This window comes from Coregonus clupeaformis, unplaced genomic scaffold, assembly GCF_020615455.1.
Source record: "Coregonus clupeaformis isolate EN_2021a unplaced genomic scaffold, ASM2061545v1 scaf0800, whole genome shotgun sequence".
In the NCBI taxonomy this organism is placed as follows: domain Eukaryota; kingdom Metazoa; phylum Chordata; class Actinopteri; order Salmoniformes; family Salmonidae; genus Coregonus; species Coregonus clupeaformis.
The window spans coordinates 214,458-239,586 of record NW_025534255.1 but is presented as its reverse complement, the minus strand read 5'-3'; the positions used below and the strand labels follow the sequence as shown (position 1 = coordinate 239,586).

General features: G+C 44.2%; 1 pseudogene; it reads left to right on the top strand.

Moving 5' to 3' along the window:
- Positions 1-4,849: 4,849 nt before the first annotated feature.
- LOC123485685 overlaps positions 4,850-25,129 on the top strand; it is a 42,602-nt pseudogene continuing 22,322 nt past the window's right edge.

The following is a 25,129-nucleotide window of genomic DNA, read 5'->3' as shown; positions in this document are numbered from 1 at the left end:
TGTATTCCCTGCTCTTACAGTGCCTTTGGAAAGTATTCAGACCCCTTTTAGAAATGTTTGCTAATTTAAAATACCTAAAAATGGAAATATCATATTTACATGTAAGTATTCAGACCCTTCAGTACTTTGTTGAAGCACCTTTGGCAGCGTACTACAGCCTCTAGTCTTCTTGGGTATGACGCTACAAGTTTGACACACCTGTATTTGGGAGTTTCTCCCATTCTTCTCTGCAGATCCTCTCCAAGCTCTGTCAGGTTGGATGGGAAGCGTTGCTACACAAATATTTTCAGGTCTCCCAGAGATGTTCGATCGGGTTCAAGTCCGGGCTCTGGCTGAGCCACTCAATGACATTCAGAGACTTGTCCCAGGCAATCCTGCGTTGTCTTGGCTGTGTGCTTAGGGTCATCTGTCCTATTGGTAGGTGAACTTTCGCCCCAGTCTGAGGTCCTGAGCGCTCTGGAGCAGGTTTTCATCGGATCTCTCTGTACTTAGCTCCGTTCATCTTTGCACTTGATCCTGACTAGTCTCCCAGTCCCTGCCACTGAAAAACATCCCCACAGCCTGATGCTGCCACCCCATGCTTCGCCGTAGGGATGGTGCCAGGTTTCCTCCAGACGTGAAACTTGGCATTCAGGCCAAAGAGTTCAATCTTGGTTTCACAGACCAGAGAATCTTGTTTCTCATGGTCTGAGAGAGTCTTTAGGTGCCTTTTGGCAAACTCCAAGCAGGCTGTCATGTGCCTTTTACTGAGGAGTGGCTTCCGTCTGGCCACTCTACCATGAAAGGCCTGATTGGTGGAGTGCTGCAGAGATGGTTATCCTTCTGGAAGTTTCTCCCATCTCCACAGGAACTCTAGAACTCTGTCAGAGTGACCATCGGGTTCTTGGTCACCTCCTCACCAAAGGCCCTTCTCCCCCGATTGCTCAGTTTGGCCAGGCGGCCAGCTCTAGGAAGAGTCTTGGTGGTTTCAAACTTCTTCCATTTAAGAATGAGGAGGGCACTGTGTTCTTGGGGACCTTCAATGCTGCAAAAATGTTTTGGTACCCTTCCCCAGATCTGTGCCTCGACACAATCCTGTCTCGGAGCTCTACTGGACAATTCCTTCGACCTCATGGCTTGGTTTTTGCTCTGACGTGCACTGTCAACTGTGGGACCTTATATAGACAGGTGTGTGCCTTTCCAAATCATGTCCAATCAATTGAATTTACCACAGGTGGACTCCAATCAAGTTGTAGAAACATCTCAAGGATACTCAATGGAAACAGGATGCACCTGAGCTCAATTTCGAGTCTCATAGCAGAAGGGGATCTGAATACTTATGTAAATAAGATATTTCTGTTTTTAATTTTTATAAATTTGCAAAAAAATTGAAAAGCCTGTTTTCTTTGTCATTATGGGGTATTGTGTGTAGATTGCTGAGGGGTTGAATCCATTTTAGAATAAGGCTGTAACGTAACAACATTTGGAAAAAGTCAAGGTGTCTGAATACTCTCTGAATGCACTGTATATGGTGTGTTTACAAACTCTTCATCGGTAATTCCAGAAGGTCAAATGTACAGTATTATGCTCAAATGACAAAAATAGGTTTTGGTGAAAATACAAATTACGTTTGTCCAGGATAATAATTGAGTACAAAATTTACTTTTTCAAGACATGATTGAAGCTTCAAATGCTTTATCTTTTATTTACTAATTATCAAATGACAAAACATTGAAAGTCTTAAAAAATGATATTGATGAAGAATGTTCAAAGAACTATGGTATTTATCATATTCCTCCAAAATCAACAGAAATGTGGCATTATATGATGACTGCTAATGTTAGCAGTAGCACTCTACACAAACTTCAGACTTCAGCCCAGGGCTCAATGCCGATCCACCTTTATGCTGATGTCCTGACCTGAGTCTTTATTTCAGATGAATTGAATCACACTACAGTTAAGTTAGATTATATGGTTGACAGTTGACAGTTCAGTTGGCATTAGACTGTGATCCTGGTCTTGATTGACTTTGGTTAGGATTGGCCAGCCGGTGGGTAACGTAGTATGTTTGTTTTTCTGCAGGAGACAGAGAAATAGCTAATAATAGCAAGCAATGATGACAGTACATGAATGTATAATTAGGTTATCAAATGCTATAATATTAATAAATTGCAATATGAATGTAATTATTTAACATATCAACAGCAATATGCAAAAATAAAATACTTAAGCTATGCAAATATAGTAATGAGATTACAATATGAATGTCAAAAGTGGGATGCAATAACGTGGTGTGGTAGGCCAAAGCTAGAGCAGGTTAAAATGGCAGTGGCTATATAGTGTAGCATATAGTATGTGGGGTACACATCAAACAGTAGATATAACTCATAAAGCTAGTAGGCAAACAAGCCAGCAGTATTAACTGAAAAAGCAGGCCTTAATTTGCATAACAAAGTGTGAAAGGTGCAAACAATGAGGTGTCAATTACCAACTACATGTAGCATCAAGAAAATTGATCAATTAATCAAAATGGCTGTTTTACTTGGACTATTAGCATTAGTGGCCAACATGCTATACAAAACAAATGTTCTTATTGAGTCAATTCCTTTTCTGTTTCCTTCTTCAATGTGAGAACATTGTGTACTGACGTTTTTCTTGACGCATACTTTCTGTCTAAGTACGTGAAAGGCCAGAATACAGGAGGCGCCCGAGTAACGTTCATGTTTTTATACTTGACCATAGAGTTTGTTAGAGGGAACACCAGCCCACGAATGCCCTCTTTCACCTCCGCCTCAGACTGGGGGAATGTTGAACAGTACAGAATCACAATGTTTGAAGTTCATATTTTTCCTTTAATCTAAACATTTGTATTCTGATATGAAGGTATGAAAAATAAAAGTGGAATTTCACACAAAAACATTCTCCTATGCCTTAGACTTGAGATAAGTTGATTTAAAGTGGTCAATTTTTAATTGCATTGTTAAGTCTACTTATCTCAAGTCTGAATTGGTCACCATGTGATCAGTGTAAGAAGGGTGGTTCAGCACAGTAGTTTACTCCTGAAGACTGGCTGAGTGGGGTAAAGCAGTGTTTTGACAAGCAGGATATCTGGGTTCACATCCACCTCCTCACATGAATACACTTTATTAATGTTACCTCTGCTATAACTTACATACCCCTAAGCATTTTGATTGTAAGATTATTTCTAATCTCACAAAGTTGCCTGGCAACTGTAGCCTATAATTAGTGCCAAAGTCTACCCTAGGAAAATTATGTAATTCTTATTTAAAATGTAATTACAATATTGACAAGTTCTGTCAATATTTATAATCAATCAGTATTTATGCTATAAACCATTTGCAATTTAAAAACATTTGATTATATGAGACACAACGAAAAAAATAAAATAAAATGCATGCATGCAGAGCAGAATTAGGCCGATACCCACTAATTATCAAAATCCAGAAAAGAGCAGTTAAGAATTCTATAACCACTTAAAAGGAAATGATTCCAAAACCTTCCATAACAAAGCCATCACCTACATTTACATTTTAGTCATTTAGCAGACGCTCTTATCCAGAGCGGCTTACAGTTAGTGAGTGCATACATTTTCATACTGGCCCCCGTGAAAAACTAACCCACAACCCTGGCGTTGCAAGTGCCATGCTCTACCAACTGAGCTACAGAGATATTAACTTGGAGAAGAGTCCCCCAAGCAAGCTGGTCCTGGGGCTCTGTTCAAAAACACAAACAGACCCCACAGAGCCCCAGGACAACAACACATTTAGACCCAACCAAATCATGAGAAAACAAAAAGAGAATTACTTGACACATTGGAAAGAATTAACAAAAAAACAGAGCAAACTAGAATGCTATTTGGCCCTAAACAGAGAGTACACAGTGGCACAATACCTGACCACTGTGACTGACCCAAACTTAAGGAAAGCTTTGACTATGTACAGACTCAGTGAGCATAGCCTTGCTATTGAGAAAGGCCGCCGTAGGCAGACCCGCGCTCTCAAGAGAAGACAGGCTATGTGCACACTGCCCACAAAATGAGGTAGAAACTGAGCTGCACTTCCTAACCTCCTGCAAAATGTATGACCATATCAGAGACACATATTTCCTCAGATTACACAGATCTACAAAGAATTTGAAAACAAACCCAATTTTCATAGACTCCCATATCTACTGGGTGAAATACCACAGTGTGCCATCACAGCAGAAGATTTGTGACCTGTTGCCACAAGAAAAGGGCAACCAGTGAAGAACAAACACCATTGTAAATACAATCCATATTTATGTTTATTTATTTTCTCATTTGTACTTTAACTATTTGCACATTGTTTACAACACCGTATACACGTAATATGACATTTGACATGTCTTTATTCTTTTGGATCTTCTGAGTGTAATGTTTACTGTTAATTTTTATTGTTTATTTCACTTTTGTTTATTATCTACTTCACTTGCTTTTGGCAATGTTAACATATGTTTCCCATGCCAATTAAGCCCTTAAATTGAATCGAATTGAGATAAAGCATGTACTATGGAGGAGGTAGGGTGATAGGGCAGAGAGAGAGAGAGAGAGACTGAATGTGAAGGGGGTGGGAGGAGAGAGCGAGAGAGGGAGAGAGAGAGAGAGTGAATGTGAAGGGGTGGGGAGGAGTGGTTTGTTCTTACTCAGTGGCTGTATATAGAACTCAGTGGCTTAAGCCTGACTATACAGTGCCTGAGTGAAAGAAGAGAGAGAGAGAGTGAGGGAGAGAAATACTTTCTCTAGTTACTGAGAGGAGAGAGCAGCAGGAAAGAATATCAGATTTCACAGGACTGTGTTTTCCATTGGATTACAAACAAGAAGAGGGGGAGAGATATTTCACAGAACACACATACAAGGTAAGAAGATATTTTATTGAACTTGTTCCCCTGTTACAGTACCTCTTTCCTAACCACCTCTGATCCTCTCTCTCATTGTGTGCCAGATCAGGCAGGTGCAGGTTTCAGGTCATAATCCATTGTTTTGGACAAATTTACACAAGGCTTGGATGGCTTGTTTGAAGTACTTTTGATGGTAAACCACTGAATAAATTGTATGTTTACAAACTAGTTGGATTTTTCTTGCCATGCTAGTTTTATGATAATGTATCTGTAACAAGCCTTTTGGTTCAGTTACGTACAGGTTTCCTAATCCGATTCTGTGGATAGTTTGTTTTCAGGGTGTGGATTGGTCGGACGGACATGACAACAGTAATGTAACCCACATATAATACTAACATATGAGACTTGAATATGTGCCATAAAAGTGCCATAAAAATGTCTGAGTGTACAGCTTGTTATATATCCTACATAATATGATTATTGTGAACTTTGTCTTTGGACTATGTCTCCTGTGTTATACCAAGGGAGGTTTGTGTGACACCTGTAAAATAAATGGTTTCTTTATTGAGTGTAGTCTTGATTTGTGAATAAAAGTAAACAGAACTCAAGGAGTCCATGACACAGTCTTAGAACTCTATAGAAATACCTCACTCCATTGAAATGCTTTTAGACTGATACTGACTGGGAGTGCTTGAGTCTAGTGGGACCTGTAGTAATGTTTCAGCTGACTGTCTTTGTCTGGATTTGAAGAGTTGAGAGAGAAAATAATGTGAGGTGGTGTGTGTGTGTGTGTGTGTGTGTGTGTGTGGTTGTTTGTCTGGCTGTCTCAGAACAAGTAGAATGATACTGCCCAGGTGAGATGAAACCAGGGCGTGTTGAGCTTGTTCAGTGACTCCATACAGTATGAGGAAAACAGGCAGCCAATTGACTCTTCAAGTTGTTGCACAGCTGGAGGAATTTGGTTCTAGGGCACTGCCTCCCTCTTTGATTTCCTAGTCGTTATGGGTTATAATAACTGTGTAATGTCTATAAGCTGGTTGTGTGTGTGAGTGTGTGTGTGTGTGTGTGTGCAGCAGCAAGGCTACAGATGTCTACAGTACTGCAGCACCGTGCCATTCTGTATGTCTGAGGCACTCCGTGTCAGACTGGAACCAGACTGGACCCAGCAGACCATATCATATTCACAGGGATTAGATACACAAGACAAAGCTGCTGTCTACAAAGAAAAGTTTGATTAGCAAGTAAGACCTCCAGAGGACATAGGTTTACTGATCAATAGGTTTATTGATCAATAGGTTTACATGGCTTGATCAATAATGGAAAGTATTTGCTGTATTTGCACCATACAGGCTGTTTTCCTTTAAACTTTTTGTGTTTTTTTTGCCTTTTGCCTCAGACCGGCTCTTCACCTCTCAGAGTCATTGTCTTTCCAAAGCATATTGCATGTCCTGTATGTGAATTCTTCTACTAGATTATGTAGGGTAAACATGTGACACAATTTTCCCATTCAATTTGCCCATCACCACTACCATCAACACCATCATCAACCACCATCAACACCATCACCAACTACCATTAACACAATCACCAACCACCATCAACACCATCACCAAACACCATCAATACTATCACCAACTACCATCAACACCATCATCAACACCATCACCAACCATCATCATCATCATCAACACCATCAACACCATCACCACTACCATCAACACCATAACCAACTACCATCATCAGCATCACCAAAAACCATCAACACCATCACCACCACCATCAACACCATCACCACCACCATCAACACCATCACCAACTACACACACACACAGGCACACACACACACACACACACACACACACACACACACACACACACACACACACACACACACACACACACACACACACACACACACACACACACACACAGACACACACACACACACACACACACACACACACATACACACACACACACGCACACACACACATCACACACACACACACACACACAAACTGTCCCAAACTGTCCCAATACTTTTGCAGCTCACTGTATATATGGCTATGGCAGATCATGTCTATCTAAATATACAGTAGAATGCATATAAAAGAAAGAGACACACACACACACACACACACACATACATGGGTACACACAACTCAGTCACAAACACTTGTATAATCCCATTTATACTCCAGTTGACGTGTCTGGCTCTCCAACAAAGACCCCAGAGGATTCTGGAACACATCCACATGGACATGGAGATAATATTGACCACTCCTTAATAACCCAGCAGTTGTTGTTGATGTGTGTTATCCCTGATTAGCCCCTGTTCCTAAGCTGAAACTCAGTGATGCATGAACTCCCACATTTCACTCTCACTCTCTACACAGCAAATTGTGCCGGACAAACATTGGCCACCGTGTGTGTGTGTGTGTGTGTGTGTGTGTGTGTGGGAAAGTTACAGAGGCATAAATATTATACCCCCAAAAATGCTAACCTCCCCTGTTATTGTAATGGTGAGAGGTTAGCATGTCTTGGGGGTATGATTTTTTGTGCGTCTGTAACTTTCTCACTCATCATTATTTATGATTCATTCAGGACTATCCATAATTATGGTAGCATCCACATTAATGTAGAAGTGTTTAGAAACATATTATATTCTTATTTACAATAAAAGTGACTCCAAAATGACACAATACAGTATTTACCATTAATTTCTATTGGGCACAAAAATAATCTGAAACACAACCAAAACAAACAGCAAATGCATCCAACAAGTTTGTAGAGTCACAAGCTTGCGGCTATGAATATGGGACCAAATACTTAACTTTTGGCTACTTTAATACACATAAGTGAATTTGTCCCAATACTTTTGATCCCCTATAATGGGGTGACTATGTAAATAAAAAGTGCTGTAATTTCTAAATGGTTCACCCGATATGGATAAAACGACCCTCAAATTAAAGCTGACAGTCTGCACTTTAACTTCACAGTCATCATATCATTTCAAATCCAAAGTGCTGGAGTACAGAGCCAAAACAACAAAAATGTGTCACTGTCCCAATACTTTTGGAGCTCATTGTACATGTGGTCTGTAGGACAGGATAGAGAGTGAGGCATGCTCTTCGGGACATTTCCTGAAGTGCTGACAGATTAGCTCTGACAGACAGCAGGAAGTTTGTCTGTTTCCGGACCGACATGATAACATTATACTACGGAGCTGATAATAATGTAATGCCCCTCGTTTCTGACTGTGCCCTGGTGGCATGTCCCTTTAGATAAAAAGTCAAGTATAGCATTCAGTGCTATTTTAGTGTGGCCGCATTCATCAAATTATTAAGCAAAAGAGACTCCAGAGAGCCATATTTATACCACTTAAAGGCTGTATCCCAAATGGCACCCAATTCCTTATATAGTGCACTACTTTTGACTAGAGTCCTACGGGCCCTGGTCAAAAAGTAGTGCACTTTATAAGGAATAGGGTGTTATTTGGGACACAGTCTAGCAATGTCTCTGACTTGAAGCAATTGAAACACAGTAACAATATAGGGCAGTTTAACCTTTGTAGCTTTAGCTAACAGTTGTCCAAATTGAAATAGCACATCCTTTGTCCGCTATAGATTTAATTTGAAGAGTAGTAGCATTTTAAAGCTTTGTTGAGAGGTCCCTTGACATTTTTACTTATGTCAAAGCTACATAATTTACAAAGCGATATGTCCATTCTTGTTGATTATAAACACTTATTACATAAAAAGGTGCTATGTTACTATTCTTACTAGTTCTTTTGAAATAATCTACACCTACATGACAGGCCTTATTCAAAAAGATCTTGTTAAACACAGGAAGAGGTTTAAAGAAATACAGTACTTCAATCATCAGTTGCTTACAGTAGGTTCACACTTTAAATCAAATCCAATATGTTGTTGTATGTTATCACAGTTAGTTGATGCTTTTGATACACTCTATGGCCCTGTTGAAGATTGTGAGTGGATTGTTTAATAAAGGGACCAGATGAACCTCCTCCTCCTCCTCCTCCTCCTCCTCCTCCTCCTCCTCCTCCTCATTCTCCTCCTCCTCCTTCTCCTCCTCCTTCTCTCCTTCTCCTCCTTCTCCTCCTCCTCCTCCTCCTCCTCCTCCTCCTCCTCCTCCTCCTCCTCCTCTTCCTATCTTCCTAAGCGCTCTCTCCAGCTGTTAAATGACCCACTGAGGGTGACTTTAGGGGTTACTGTTAGATTTAGACTATATTCTCCTACTGTGTTAGGCCCACTTGATGGTCTACAGGACTGGGCCTATAACACATGGTTTTGTTAATCTTATTCCAAAATAATCCATTACTGTTAGATTTAGACTATATTCTCCTATGGTTATGAAAAATGGCTGATTATCTACAGAACTACTTCTGCATCCTAACAGATGTTCTTCTTTGTCGCTTCTGTCAGGGTGATAATGAAGCTTCTAGCAGCCACAGCTGTGGTGCTCCTCCTGGTGGCGGTGGAGAGTATGGCGGCCAGAGGCACTTCCAGGAGGACCAAGAGGGAGCTGATGAGCACGCTGCATATGGGGGGCATCAGGGACCCGTTTGGGTCGTACTGCGAGCGGCGGGGTGGCTGCTGCCCGGGTCGGGACGATCAGTGTACGGTGCCCTACCTGGACACCATCTGTTACTGTGACCTGTTCTGTAACCGCACCGCGTCTCCGACTGCTGCCCCGACTTCTGGGGCCACTGTCTCAGCATCTCACCCCCTTTCATTGGTAAGTTAAAGGGTGTGTGTGTGTGTGGAGGGTGTGTGTGTGTGTGTGTGTGGAGGGTGTGTGTGTGTGTGGAGGGTGTGTGTGTGTGGAGGGTGTGTGTGTGTGGAGGGTGTGTGTGTGTGTGTTATGGAGGGTGTGTGTGGAGGGTGTGTGTGTGTGTATGTGTGTGGAAGGTGTGTGTGTGTGTGTGGAGGGTGGGTATGTGTGTGTGGAGGGTGGGTGTGTGTAGGTGTGTGAGGGTGGGTGTGTGTGTGTGGAGGGTGTGTGTGGGTGTGGCGGGTGGGTGTGTGTGTGTGTGTGGAGGGTGGGTGTGTGTGGAGGGTGGGTGTGTGTGGAGGGTGTGTGTGTGTGTGTGGAGGGTGTGTGTGTGTGTGTGTGGAGGGTGTGTGTGTGTGTGTGGAGGGTGTGTGTGTGTGTGGAGGGTGTGTGTGTGGAGGGTGGGGTGTGTGTGTGTGTGGAGGGTGTGTGTGTGTGTGGAGGGTGTGTGTGTGTGGAGGGTGTGTGTGTGTGGAGGGTGGGTGTGTGTGTGTAGGGTGGGTGTGTGTGTGTGTGGAGGTTGTGTGTGTGTGTGGAGGGTGTGTGTGTGTGTGGAGGGTGGGTGTGTATGTGTGTGGAGGGTGTGTGGGTGTGTTTGTGGAGGGTGTGTGTGTGTGTGGAGGGTGTGTGTGTGTGTGTGTGTGGAGGGTGGGTGTGTGTGGGTGTGGAGGGTGGGTGTGTGTGGAGGGTGGGTGTGTGTGTGTGGAGGGTGTGGTGTGTGTGTGGAGGGTGGGTGTGTGTGTGTGAGGATGGGTGTGTGTGTGTGTATGTGTGGAGGGTGGGTGTGTGTGTGTGTGGAGGGTGTGTGTGTGTGTGGAGGGGGGGTGTGTGTGTGGAGGGTGGGTGTGTGTGTGTGGAGGGTGTGTGTGTGTGTGGAGGGTGGGTGTGTATGTGTGTGGAGGGTGTGTGGGTGTGTTTGTGGAGGGTGTGTGTGTGTGGAGGGTGGGTGTGTGTGTGTGTGTGGAGGGTGGGTGTGTGTGGAGGGTGGGTGTGTGTGTGTGTGGAGGGTGTGTGTGTGTGTGTGGAGGGTGGGTGTGTGTGTGTGGAGGGTGGGTGTGTTTGTGTGGAGGGTGGGTGTGTGTGTGGAGGGTGTGTGTGTGTGTGTGGAGGGTGGGTGTGTGTGTGTGGAGGGTGGGTGTGTGTGTGGAGGGTGAGTGTGTGTGTGTAGGGTGGGTGTGTGTGTGGAGGGTGTGTGTGTGTGTGGAGGGTGTGTGTGTGTGTGTGTGGAGGGTGGGTGTGTGTGTGTGGAGGGTGGGTGTGTGTGTGTGTGTGAGGGGGTGTGTGTGTGTGGAGGGTGTGTGTGTGTGTGTGTGTGGAGGGTGGGTGTGTGTGTGGAGGGTGGGTGTGTGTGTGTGGAGGGTGTGTGGGTGTGTTTGTGGAGGGTGTGTGTGTGTGTGTGGAGGGTGGGTGTGTGTGTGTGTGTGTGGAGGGTGGGTGTGTGTGTGTGAGGGTGTGTGTGTGTGTGTGGAGGGTGGGTGTGTGTGTGTGTGGAGGGTGTGTGTGTGTGTGTGTGTGGAGGTGTGTGTGTGTGTGTGTGTGTGTGGAGGGTGGGTGTGTGTGTGTATGTGTGGAGGGTGGGTGTGTGTGTGTGGAGGGTGTGTGTGTGTGTGTGTGGAGGGTGGGTGTGTGTGTGTGGAGGGTGGGTGTGTGTGTGTGGAGGGTGTGTGTGTGGAGGGTGTGTGGAGGTGTGTGTGTGTGTGTGTGGAGGGTGTGTGTGTGTGTGGAGGGTGTGTGTGTGTGTGTGTGAGGGTGGGTGTGTGTGTGGAGGGTAGGTGTGTGTGTGTGTGTGAGGGTGTGTGTGTGTGTGTGGAGGGTGGGTGGGTGGGTGGAGGGTGGGTGGGTGGGTGTGTGGAGGGTGGGTGTGTGTGTGTGTGGAGGGTGGGTGTGTGTGTGTGTGGAGGGTGTGTGTGTGTGTGTGGAGGGTGGGTGTGTGTGTGTGGAGGGTGGGTGAGTGTGTGAGGGTGGGTGTGTGTGTGGAGGGTGGGTGTGTGTGTGGAGGGTGTGTGTGTGTATGGGCCTTCCATTTAGGATTAAGACAGAAAGGCCCAGTACAGTGGGAGACTACTGTAGCCAAAGGCATAATAACTCCACTAACCCTAGCCCTACTGACAGGCCCCCAACCCTAACCCTAGCCCTACTGACATGCCCCAACCTAACCCTAGCCCTACTGACATGCTCCCAACCTAACCCTAGCCCTACTGACAGGCCCCAACCTAACCCTAGCCCTACTGACATGCCCCCAACCTAACCCTAGCCCTACTGACATGCCCCAACCTAACCCTAGCCCCTACTGACATGCCCCCAACCTAACCCTATCCCCACTGACAGGCCCACACTGAGTGGCTACTATAGGACTACTGAATGAATAGCAACTACCAACTGCTAATCTTATACGCACAGGCAAAGTTATTTGTTCAGTTGTCACAGACGCTTTACAATTCGATAACGCTCTAGGTAGGAGGTCACATTGGCCTGTGAAATATGAATAAGCACACTGGTTATTATGCTCCACATCCAGTATATCTCTGCTAGTTGTTGCAGAGGTGTAAAAAGTTCCAGTGGCAGCAGGGCCGTACCTGAGAATAAACCCAGGAACAGTGGTCTTCTTATTAGTCTGAGACAGAGGGAGGGGGGAGTCCAGGGAGGGAGGGATGTATGAATGGAGGTCAGGAGAAAGAATGCGCGCTATGCAGAGGGAGGGAGCGATAAGCGACAGGAATGGGACAGGAGGCAGGGAGAGGACGAGGCAGGTATGTGCTCACTAGACAACATGGGGCATGTTCACACACACACACACACACACACACACCCGTGCACACACACACATACACATACACACACAATCACACCTTAGCCCAGGGTTTCACAAACTCGGTCCTGAGGACCCCAAAGGGTGCATGTGTTGTTTTGTTCTAGCACTACACAGCTGATTGAAATAATCAACTAATCATCACGTTTGATTATTTGAATCAGCTGTGTAGTGCTAGGGCAAAAAACTAAATGTGCACCCTTTGGGGTCCCCAGACCGATTTGGGAAATGCTGCCTTAGCCTGTGGGAGGTGGGGGAACAGAAAGGAGTGACACCTTCATTTCTCACTCTCTCTACCTCACGTTCTCTCTCACTATCTCTCAGCTCACCTTATCAGAGAGCAGCTCAGACAAATACTGTGGGATGAAGTCCAAAACTATTTCACAGAACAGAACAGCACAACACAAAACAGAACAGCACAGATCAGCAGAGCAAAGAACAGCACATCACAAAACAGAACAGCACAGAACAGCATAGAACAGCATAGAATAGCACAGAACAGCACAGAACAGCACAGCTCAGAACAGCACAGCTCAGAACAGCACAGAATAGAACAGCACAGAACAGCACATCATAAAACAGAACAGCACATAACAGCACAGAACAGCACAGAACAGCACAGCTCAGAACAGCTCAGAACAGCACAGCTCAGAACAGAACAGAACAGCTCAGAACAGCATGGAACAGAACAGCACAGAACAGCACAGCTCAGAACAAAACAGATCAGAACAGCTCAGAACAGCACAGCTCAGAACAGAACAGCACAGAACAGCACAGCACAGAACAGAACAGAACAGCACAGAACAGCTCAGAAAAGAACAGCACAGAACAGGACAGCTCAAAACAGAACAGCTCAGCGGCAGCTTCTGATCCTCCTCCTCCTAGCACTAGAGGAGAGGTAGAGGGGAGGGGTCACCAGAGATGGTGTAAATGTCTATCTCAGTCAGTCCAGGACTTGAACTGGACATTGAAATGATTCTGTAAACCTTTGTTGACAATAAAAAACATTGGAAAGGAAATAGTTTTGAGAATACCTGGAATAATAAAACAATAGGAATAAGACATTTATACTACATTTTTTGATTCAAACTCAATCGCATGTCCAACCCTATACTGTTACCACACCTCTGGAGGCTAAATGGGTGTGTGGGTTTTGTCTCTGTCCAGTGAGGGGTGGGAGGTGTGGGGAAGAGTGGCGCCCCTGTCCCCTGCAGACCCGGTGGAGGTGGCAGGGTTGTCATTTAATGTGTATGTGTGTGTGTGTGTGCTTGTGCGTGTGTGTGTGTGCACTTGTGCGTTTGCGTGTGCGTGTGTGTATATGTGTGTGTGTGTGTATGTAATGAAGTTCGTTAAGGCATGAGGCGTTTGAGGACCTGGTATTCTGGGAAACAGAGGATAAAAGCCAACAGGACATTCCAACAGCAGATTACTGCAGCTCAGGGTTCCCCAGACCCACCTCACAGCCAGGGTGTTACTGTTAACTCTCTCACTACACACTCTGTAGTGTAGAGTGTCTGTCTGTAGTGTGGAGTGTGTGTCTGTAGTGTAGAGTGTGTGTCTGTAGTGTGGAGTGTCTGTCTGTAGTGTGGAGTGTCTGTCTGTAGTGTGGAGTGTGTGTCTGTAGTGTGGAGTGTCTGTCTGTAGTGTGGAGTGTCTGTCTGTAGTGTGGAGTGTCTGTCTGTAGTGTGGAGTGTCTGTCTGTAGTGTGGAGTGTCTGTCTGTAGTGTGGAGTGTGTGTCTGTAGTGTGGAGTGTCTGTCTGTAGTGTGGAGTGTGTGTCTGTAGTGTAGAGTGTGTGTCTGTAGCTTAGAGTGTCTGTCTGTAGTGTAGAGTGTCTGTCTGTAATGTGGAGTGTGTGTCTGTAGTGTGGAGTGTCTGTCTGTAGTGTAGAGTGTCTGTCTGTAGTGTAGAGTGTCTGTCTGTAGTGTAGAGTGTCTGTCTGTAGTGTGGAGTGTCTGTCTGTAGTGTAGAGTGTCTGTCTGTAATGTAGAGTGTCTGTCTGTAGTGTAGAGTGTCTGTCTGTAATGTAGAGTGTCTGTCTGTAGTGTAGAGTGTCTGTCTGTAGTGTAGAGTGTCTGTCTGTAGTGTAGAGTGTCTGTCTGTCTGTAGTGTAGAGTGTCTGTCTGTAGTGTAGAGTGTCTGTCTGTAGTGTAGAGTGTCTGTCTGTAATGTAGAGTGTCTGTCTGTAGTGTAGAGTGTCTGTCTGTAGTGTGGAGTGTCTGTCTGTAATGTAGAGTGTCTGTCTGTAGTGTAGAGTGTCTGTCTGTCTGTAGTGTAGAGTGTCTGTCTGTAGTGTAGAGTGTCTGTCTGTAGTGTAGAGTGTCTGTCTGTAATGTAGAGTGTCTGTCTGTAGTGTAGAGTGTCTGTCTGTAGTGTAGAGTGTCTGTCTGTAATGTGGAGTGTGTGTCTGTAGTGTGGAGTGTCTGTCTGTAGTGTAGAGTGTCTGTCTGTAGTGTAGAGTGTCTTTCTGTAATGTAGAGTGTCTGTCTGTAGTGTAGAGTGTCTGTCTGTAGTGTAGAGTGTCTGTCTGTAATGTGGAGTGTGTGTCTGTAATGTGGAGTGTGTGTCTGTAGTGTAGAGTGTCTGTCTGTAGTGTGGAGTGTCTGTCTGTAGTGTAGAGTGTCTGTCTGTAGTGTAGAGTGTCTGTCTGTAGTGTAGAGTGTCTGTCTGTAGTGTGGAGTGTCTGTCTGTAGTGTGGAGTGTCTGTCTGTCTGTAGTGTGGAGTGTCTGTCTGTAGTGTAGAGTGTGTGTCTGTAGTGTAGAGTGTGTGTCTGTAATGTAGAGTGTCTGTCTGTAGTGTGGAGTGTCTGTCTGTAGTGTAGAGTGTCTGTCTGTCTGTAGTGTGGAGTGTCTGTCTGTAGTGTAGAGTGTCTGTCTGTAGTGTAGTGTGTGTGTGTGTGTAATGTAGAGTGTCTGTCTGTAGTGTAGAGTGTCTGTCTGTAGTGTAGAGTGTGTGTGTGTATCCATGGGAGGGTTGTGAGGAGATTCTTTGAGTCAGCCGCTCAGATCTTCCACCACAACAGGATCAAAGTAATCATTAATGTGATCCTATCTTCTGGCAACATCTTATCGAATTTCCTCCTTTTGTTTCATTCAAGGCTCCTGTGAAAGAAACGGACACAAATTCCTCTCAGGACAAACATACAAAGAGAACTGCAACTTATGGTAAGTGTCTCTAACCGCTTTCTCTCTTTCCTCTCTATATACCTTTATCTCTCCTTCAAATCGTCCTCTTTCTCCTCTCTCTCTTCCTTTCTTTACATGTCTTCTGATGACATGACCGTTCTGGTGTACCACAGACAGCCACGTTTCCATGGAGAGTTTTGGGGCCTTTTCTCATGATGCTGTCTCATTCATAACTCTTCTACATAATCTTGGGACCCCTGTTCATTCATTTGGGTTATTGTAGCTAGCTATCGCCTTCATCTAATGAAAGAGTCTTGCATCTTATCAAACAAGCAGCCTTAGAAAACAATGGCAAGACATGGCATCCCATCACACTACAATGCAGCACTTAGCATTGGGCAACATTAGGCAACATCGGGCAAAATTGGTAAACATTCGCAAATTTGAGCAACAGTGGGCCTTGTGGGGGCTAGAGCAGCCAGGTTACCCGTGATACAAGTCAGTATTCGACGTCCATCCATGTCTGAGGACATCAGGAGAGTACTTCGAAACCGGCCACTAGGGGCAACAGCGAGCGCTGTTATCTTCAAGTAGGTTTCGGTTTTGCTAGGGTGTTGTGGAAAGCGATGGCAGATGGGTGTAAGTATCTGCAGCTGATTCCAAAGGTTGCACGTTCTAATCCAGTGATAGAAAGTTATTTTTGTTTTAAGCCTATCCCAAACCTTAACCCTTACCTTAACCATTTGGTTAAGGCACTGCATCTCTGTCACTACTGACCCTGGTTCGATTCCAGGCTATATCACAATCCGGCCGTGATTGGGAGTCCCATAGGGCGGTGCACAATTGGCCCAGCGTTGTCGGGTTTGGCCGTGGTAGGCCGTCATTGTAAATAAGAATTTGTTCTTAACTGACTTGCCTAGTTAAATAAAGGTTAAATAAAATAATGCCTAACCTTAAGATTTCAGAGTTAATGCCTAAACTTTATCTTACACACTTCGAAATTTGACGTTTGCAACAACTTCGAAATTTGACGTTTGAGAAACATGGATGAATGTCTAATTCTGACGTGAGACTGTGAGAGCTAGTGGGGCTATAGAGGCAGGGGTAGGATGTGCTACCCCTAAACGCTACACTCTTAGAAAAAAGGGTTCCAAAAGGGTTCTGCGGCTGTCCCCATAGGAGAGCCCTTTTTGGTTCCAGGTAGAACCCTTTTTGGTTCCAGGTAGAACTCTTTTTGGGTTCCATGTAGAACCCTATGTGGAAAGGGTTCTACATGGAACCCAAAAGGGGTTCTACCTGGAACCAAAAGGGTTCTACCTAGAACCAAAGGGTTCTTCAAAGGGTTTTCCCATGGGGACAGCCGAAGAACCCTTTCTTGTTCTAGATAGCACCTTTTTTTCTACGAGTGTAGAGAACTGAACACATTCCTCAAATACCCAGTGTCCACCTCCTCTCCTCCTCCTTCTCTCCTCCTCTCCTCCCGCCCTCCATCTGTTCCTCCTCTTTACAGCGATGTTTTACAGTAATGAGAGGGACAGCAGAGCAAACTGGCGACAGGTAAATACTGTACATCAGCCTTTCTTCAAGTCTGGGAACACAGTTCTGGGTTTCTCATCTACAGCAGGAAAGCAGTCTCCTGCCTGGCTGAGAAAACAGTAGATGTTCTGATCCAGTTTGGCACCACATACCTATGCCAGTCAGGGTTCTCAACTCTGGCGTACTTTAAAAAAAGTACAGAAACAGACTCCATGCTGAGCATGACCTCAGGGTTGCACTGTCATAAACTGAGCCCAGAATAGACATGCTTGTTGAAGCTTCAACCAGCCACACACCTCTCATTAGGACTGTGTGTGTGTGTGTGTGTGTGTGTGTGTGTGTGTGTTTTCTGGTCTACATCTGTGTGATGTGATCAATCAGTTTATTCCAGTTCAGAATGAAAATGATTTATTGTATTTTAACAGCAACAGTTCCAACCTAGACAGATATGTAAGAGTGTTTTTAATGGGGGAAAAATAAACATGAATAGCTATTTCATTTCATTGTTATTTGTTTTTGTCTATATTGCATTTGTTTTAAGCATAAGGGCAATTAAATGTACCCGATATTTACGTATAGTTTAAGAACCCCTGCTGTACATACTGAAGACCATGCACGTTCAGTTTATCTGCTAGTCTGTATGTTTATGTGTTTGATAGGCATTAGAGACCACAGGAGGCTGCTGAGGGGAGGATGGCACATAATAATGACTGGAACGGAGTGAATGGAATGGAATCAAAACACATTGAAACCAAGTGTGTGATGTATTTGATACCATTCAACTTATTGCCACGAGCCCGTCCTCCCCAGTTAAGGTGGCACCAGCCTCCTGTGTCAGAGACCCAATATGGCATAAACCTTATATGGGATTTTCACCCTTTCAGCTGTGCATTACTCTAACCCAGGCATGGGCAACTTTGATGTAGATGGGGGCCACAAAAATTTGAAGTCATCATGAGGGGCTGCAGTTTCTCGCAGGTCTGCGTACCCACATCCCACACCCACATTGCGAGCAAAACATTTTAGTGGCCTCCCTCTTGACAGAGTTTTAGAGTTAATTTTACACAATTCTACACATTTTGCCATGGGGTGTAGAGAAAATGTGACGGTTTTAAAGCAAGTTTGCTGCAATTCTACACATTTTGCCATGGAGTGGTGAGAAATGTTTGCAGTTTTTTGTATGATGTCTGACTGAGACTGACTAACAAGAGCAATGGGGGCCCCCCGGCCGGTAATTCGACCATGATAACAAGTTTAGACAGCTGACCTCTACACTAATTTAGCAATCTAAAAACATTGACTGACTATCAGTGACTGACATAAGAGACATTCTAACACACAGACACCTGGAAAACCTATCTCAAACACACAGACACCTGGAAACCTCTTTCTAACATACAGACAACTGGAAACCTCTTTCTAACACAAAGACACCTGGATAACTCTCTCAAACACACATACACCTGGAAAACTCTCTCTAACACAGGAATATGTAGAAAGACAAAACCAGGTTATCTCATAGACACCAAACTCTGTGATTTAATTGCATTGAGTTCTCCTCACCTGTAGCTTTTCAATTGGACTCTTTGATTTGACTTAATTGCATTGAGTTCTACTCACCCTTAGCTTTTCAACTGGACGAATTGCATTGAGTAGCCCTCACTAAAAGCTCTAGGCTTTTTGTCTTTATGGGATGGACTGTTTTTGTTCTAATCACCTTGCATGTGGGGTGTGGATGGTTTTCCTGTCCGGGGGATATACAGTCATTCAAAATAACAGAGGGGACAGCGGGTAGGGGATAAGGGGTGAGGACAGTTTCCAGGATGAGGGGTGGTAGAATTCCTCACCTGTCTGCTAGAATGGTTTCTCACACCCCGCCACGGGCAGATTTGCAGAGAGTTTGTTTGGTTTGGTGTGTGTGTGTGTGCGCGCACACTGGGGATGCAAAGGCAAGTGTCTGTGTGGCGTCTGCCCCCATTCATGTATCCATATCGTATTTATTTTCATACTCATGCAAAATGTCCTGTAGCTGTTTCTCTGGGAGAGTCTAACTCCTGCCATATTCATGTCTGCCTACCCGACCTGGGTTCAATACTATTCGAAATCTTTCAAATACTTTCAGCGTTTGCTCTAGCCAGACTGGAGTGCCAGATGGGTGGGCTTTGTAGTTTGGGGACTATTCTATTGGGCTATTAAGCCAGGCAAGCTCAACCAAGTAGATTAAGTATTTTAAAGGATTTCGAATAGTATTTGAACCCAGGTCTGCTGCATAGCTTCAGACTGGTAGTCCTGAACCCTGTCTCATATCAAGACAGGAGTCTATTAGTGGCGACCTAAGGGTCAGATAGGAGCAGAGATATTAAAGGGGAGCCTATAGACGCCCAGTCTAGCCTTGATAAATGGACCTACTGTGTCTCCCTCTTCTCCTTTAAGAGAGACGTTTGGAGGTTAAATAAACACAACCTCCCTGGTAAAAATAAACCCTGCTTTCAGTACAGCATGGACCTGCATTTAAGTGTAAATTCCCCTTTCACTGTTAAATTCAAACAAAAAGGTCACACGCAAGAAACACTCACAACCATTCATGCACTCACACACAAGCATGTAACGTACACACACAGGTAGGCACATACAGTATGAACAAACACACACGCACGCACACACACACACACACACACACACACACACACACACACACACACACACACACACACACACACACACGCTCCCCTACTCTCCTCTCATTTCCCATGTGTGCATATTGTTCCTAACACTCCTACACACTCCCAGGCCATTGTGTCTTTTTAACACACAGGGTTTTGGGTGGAAGACAGTTTCCATTCCTAAATAACCAAGCACTCTCCTTGTCCCTCTCCCTCAGTGTGCCCTCCTCTCCCCTCTCTGCTCTGGTCAGCCCCCACTGTCTTCATCTCTCCCGCCTACTCACCTTGGCTGACCATTCTGATCTCCAGTAGGCTAATGTATTACAGCAGTTACCTCATGACCAACACCACACTATTAACATGCAGCTCAATTGGTAGAGCATGGCGCTTGTAACGCCAGGGTAGTGGGTTCGATCCCCGGGACCACCCATACGTAAAAATGTATGCGCACATGACTGTAAGTCGCTTTGGATAAAAGCGTCTGCTAAATGGCATATTATTATTATTATATGCAGTTCAACATCTGCTCGAGTACCTGCGAATGCTTTGTCCGGGGCATCTACAGCTCTAGAAAAAATTAAGAGACCACTGCAAAATTATCAGTTTCTCTAGTTTTATTATTTATAGGTATGTGTTTGGGTAAAAATAACATTTTTGTTTTATTCTATAAACTACTGACAACATTTCTCCCAAATTCCAAATAAAATATTGTCATTTAGAGCATTTATTTGCAGAAAATGACAACTGGTCAAAATAATAAAAAAGATGCAGTGTTGTCAGACGTCGAATAATGCAAAGAAAATAAGTTCATGTTCATTTTTAAACAACCCAATACTGATGTTTTAACTTAGGAAGAGTTCAGAAATTAATATTTGGTGGAATAACCCTGATTTTCAATCACAGCTTTCATGCGTCTTGGCATGCTCTCAACCAGTCTTTCACATTGATGTTGGGTGACTTTATGCCACTCCTGGCACAAAAATTCAAACAGCTCGGCTTTGTTTGATGGCTTGTGACCATCCATCTTCCTCTTGATCACATTCCAGAAGTTTTCAATGGGGTTCAGGTCTGGAGATTGGGCTGGCCATGACAGGGTCTTGATCTGGTGGTCCTCCATCCACACCTTGATTGACATGGCTGTGTGGCATGGCGCATTGTCCTGCTGGAAAAACCAATCCTCAGAGTTGGGGAACAATGTCAGAGCAAAAGGAAGCAAGTTTTCTTCCAGGACAACTCTGTACATGGCTTGATTCATGCGTCCTTCACAAAGACAAATCTGCCCGATTCCAGCCTTGCTGAAGCACCCCAGATCATCACCGATCCTCCACCAAATTTCACAGTGGGTGCGAGACACTGTGGCTTGTAGGCCTCTCCAGGTCTCCGTCTAACCATTAGACGACCAGGTGTTGGGCAAAGCTGAAAATTGGACTCATCAGAGAAGATGACCTTACTCCAGTCCTCTACGGTCCAATCCTTATGGTCTTTTGCAAACCTCAGCCTGGCTCTTCTTTGCTTCTCATTGATAAAGGGCTTTTTCTAGCTTTGCACGACTTCAGCCCTGCCCCTAGGAGCCTGTTTCGAACCGTCCTCGCTGTGCACTTCACCCCAGCTGCCGTTTGCCATTCTTTTTTGTAGGTCACTTGATGTCATCCCTACGGTGGTTGAGTGACATTCGAATGAGTTGGCGGTGATCCCGGTCAGTAGAGAGTCGTTTTCGCCCTCTGCCAGTCTGTAGCTTTGTTGTCCCCAATGTCTGCTGCTTGAACTTGTTCTTATGAACCACCGTCATTTACATTTAAAGGATGGAAGCAACCTGACGCTCACTGTATCCCTCTGCCAGTAAAGCCAGAATTGAACCCTTCTTTTCCTCACTCAAAACTTTCCTTTTCAACTCTTTTGGCATGGTCAATAGTTATTTTTTGATTAATATTACTTTTGAGGTACTATTAGTACTGTTTTTGCCATCCATCTGGTCCTATTGCAGGAGGATAGTGAGGACCACAGCAGTGGTTTTTATACTTTTTCTCGTTAAATAAGATTTGGTTCAGGTGATCACCTAATCAGTACCTATTTCAGTAGAATGAGGTGTGCCTGTGTTGGAATTCAACAGACACTGGAATGGAATGGCTGTCATACATGTAGAGATGCTGATTTAAGAAAAATGTGTATTTGTGTTTGAATGTGTAAGTGTGTGTGTGAGTGTGTGTGTGCATGCGTGTGTGTATGTGGATATCTGTGTATGTGTTTTTGTGTGTGTTTGTTGATGTTTATTTGTCTATCACCATGTGTTCCTGTCTGATAAGCCCAGGCTTTTGTGTTCCTGATAGAATCTTCAGCGGAGGCTTTGAGTCATTAAGCAGTTGGCTGTGATAGCTCCTGGATAACGCTTTGTCTAATGGAGGTCATCTCTGTGGCAGCACCTCCCGCTTTCAGCAGCTATATCATTCATCTGGCTGTGGGGTTATCTTCCTATTGATCTGACTCTGGGCTTCTGTTGGATCTGGCCTGCGTCCCAAATGGCACCCTATTCCCTATTTAGTGCATTACTTTTGACCAGGCCACATAGGGCTCATGACTCAACTCTAGTGTAGTCTACTGTGTGTTGGCCAGTGTCCTATAGTAGAACAAGTGTCCCATAGGGGTAGACTATGGTATAACACACGGCCATAGCCACAGTAAAATGTTCACTGTGAGGGGATTATAGTGACGTATAAACCCAGCTAGAGTATAAACATGGCTGTGTTTTCACACAGAGAGTGCTGAGAGGCTTTGTGCCACCATTTGTGTTCATGCCACAACCCCCCACAATGTCCTTTTCACTGTGTGTGTGTGTCTTTGACTTTGTGTGTTTGCGTGCATGTCTTTTGTATGTCTTTTCGTGTTTCTGCCTGTCTGCCTGTCTGCCTGTCTGCCTGTCTGCCTGTCTGTGGTCTGAGAGGGGAGAATCTCCCTGCTGGGTATCATCCCTAGCCTCTTGTTTCCAATGGTGAAGTGTGACGGGGAATCTGAGCTATGGTCTCCCAGTGTTCACACAGCCCTCATATTTCACCGTCTGTCTCTGTACCAGACCTAGACCTCAGAGTGCGTTCTGTTGGCCTCAGGTTCAGGTCTGTGCCAGGGTAGCAGGGTGTGTGTGTGTAAATAGTAGGGGTGTAACGATTCGTTTTAACAACGATTCGATTTGTATCACGATTCGTGGTTGTCGATACGATTCAAGGACGATATTGGTTCATTTAGAACGATACGATCCGAAGCGATTCAGTGACTTGAAATCGATTCAGTAACCTTTAGCCAAAAATTCAAACAGTGTGACTGAAATAAATACCCGGATACTGGACAGTGCAGGTGAAGTTTCCTAGATTCCTGTTTCTTGTAAGGACCGCAATGGTGGCTTGATAATTTCTCGCTCGTCGGCTTCTCCTCTGTCGTCCGCCATGCTATGTTTTGTTGTCTTTGCGCCTTTGCGCTGCTGCTGGCGGGGGCGATGACGTCACGGATAGGCAGACTGAATCGAGTAATGTTTAAAGCCTTTATCATTAAAAAGTGCTAAGAAAAAACATCCATATAAAGTCTGACGTGCTTAAATCCAATGGGTTATTTCCTAGTATCGATACAATCGATTTATTACATTTTAAAACGATGTTAGATTGATATATGTTGTCCAAAAGGCCAACTCGCGAGCACAGATCGATGTAGTTGGATCATAGGAATATAAATCGATATAGCGATGTAGTAGATGGATCGTTACACCCCTAGTAAATAGCCTTGGCTTATGCGAGCTGGAACGGCTCATAGGGCAGGAGCCTATCTCCTGTTTCTGTAGCGTGAGGCAGCTTGATGTACCAGTACACCCCCTGGACAGGACGCTAATATATCTCAGGCCTTACCCCAAATCTATCTCCTTAATGTTGAGTGCCAAGCAGAGACGCATCAGGTCCCATTTTTATAGTCTTTGATATGACTCGGCCAGTGATTGAACTCACAACCTTCCAATCTGAGGGCAGACAGTCTAACCACAAGGTCACTGAGTGTGCATGTGTGTCTGACTGAATGTTGTCCCCTGGAATGTTATTTGTTAGCTAATACACATATTGGACCTAGCATGACTAAATGAGAATGTTTCGGTGGTTCTGACTGGGGAACTAGACAGGGACTCCACTCTATAAAATAGGACCACAGATCCAGTAGACTTTATAGTCTGAGGTTTATAGGTACAAAAGGGTTCTTCGGCTATACCCATAGGATAACCCTTTTGGTTCCAGGTAGAACCGTTTTTGGTTCCAGGTTGAACTATTTTGGGTTCCATGTAGAACCCAATGTGGAAAGGGTTCTACCTGGAACCAAAAATGTTATTTTAGGTTGTAGATAGCACCTTTTGTTATAAGAGTGTAGAGCTGTGTGTGAGAGAGACCAGTGATAGGGTTAGTATTATCTTAGGATAACGATAAGGTAAGAAGTTAAGTCATCATCATCATCATCATCATCATCTTCCTTTAGATAGCACAGTACATGAACCACCTGTGTGAGTATGCACTGTAACTCATTATGAATGCATACAGTAGATTGCTATTAGGAGTCATGAGAGCTAGTATGAATGTTTATGGCTAGTATGAATGTTTATGGCTAGTATGAATGGTTATGGCTAGTATGAATGGTTATGGCTAGTATGAATGTTTATGGCTAGTATGAATGTTTATGGCTAGTATGAATGTTGTGGCTAGTATGAATGTTATGGCTAGTATGAATGTTTATGGCTAGTATGAATGTTTATGGCTAGTATGAATGTTTATGGCTAGTATGAATGTTTATGGCTAGTATGAATGTTTATGGCTAGTATGAATGTTTATGGCTAGTATGAATGTTATGGCTAGTATGAATGTTATGGCTAGTATGAATGTTTATGGCTAGTATGAATGTTTATGGCTAGTATGAATGTTATGGCTAGTATGAATGTTTATGGCTAGTATGAATGTTTATGGCTAGTATGAATGTTTATGGCTAGTATGAATGTTTATGGCTAGTATGAATGTTTATGGCTAGTATGAATGTTTATGGCTAGTATGAATGTTTATGGCTAGTATGAATGTTATGGCTAGTATGAATGTTTATGGCTAGTATGAATGTTTATGGCTAGTATGAATGTTTATGGCTAGTATGAATGTTTATGGCTAGTATGAATGTTATGGCTAGTATGAATGTTTATGGCTAGTATGAATGTTTATGGCTAGTATGAATGTTTATGGCTAGTATGAATGTTTATGGCTAGTATGAATGTTTATGGCTAGTATGAATGTTTATGGCTAGTATGAATGTTTATGGCTAGTATGAATGTTATGGCTAGTATG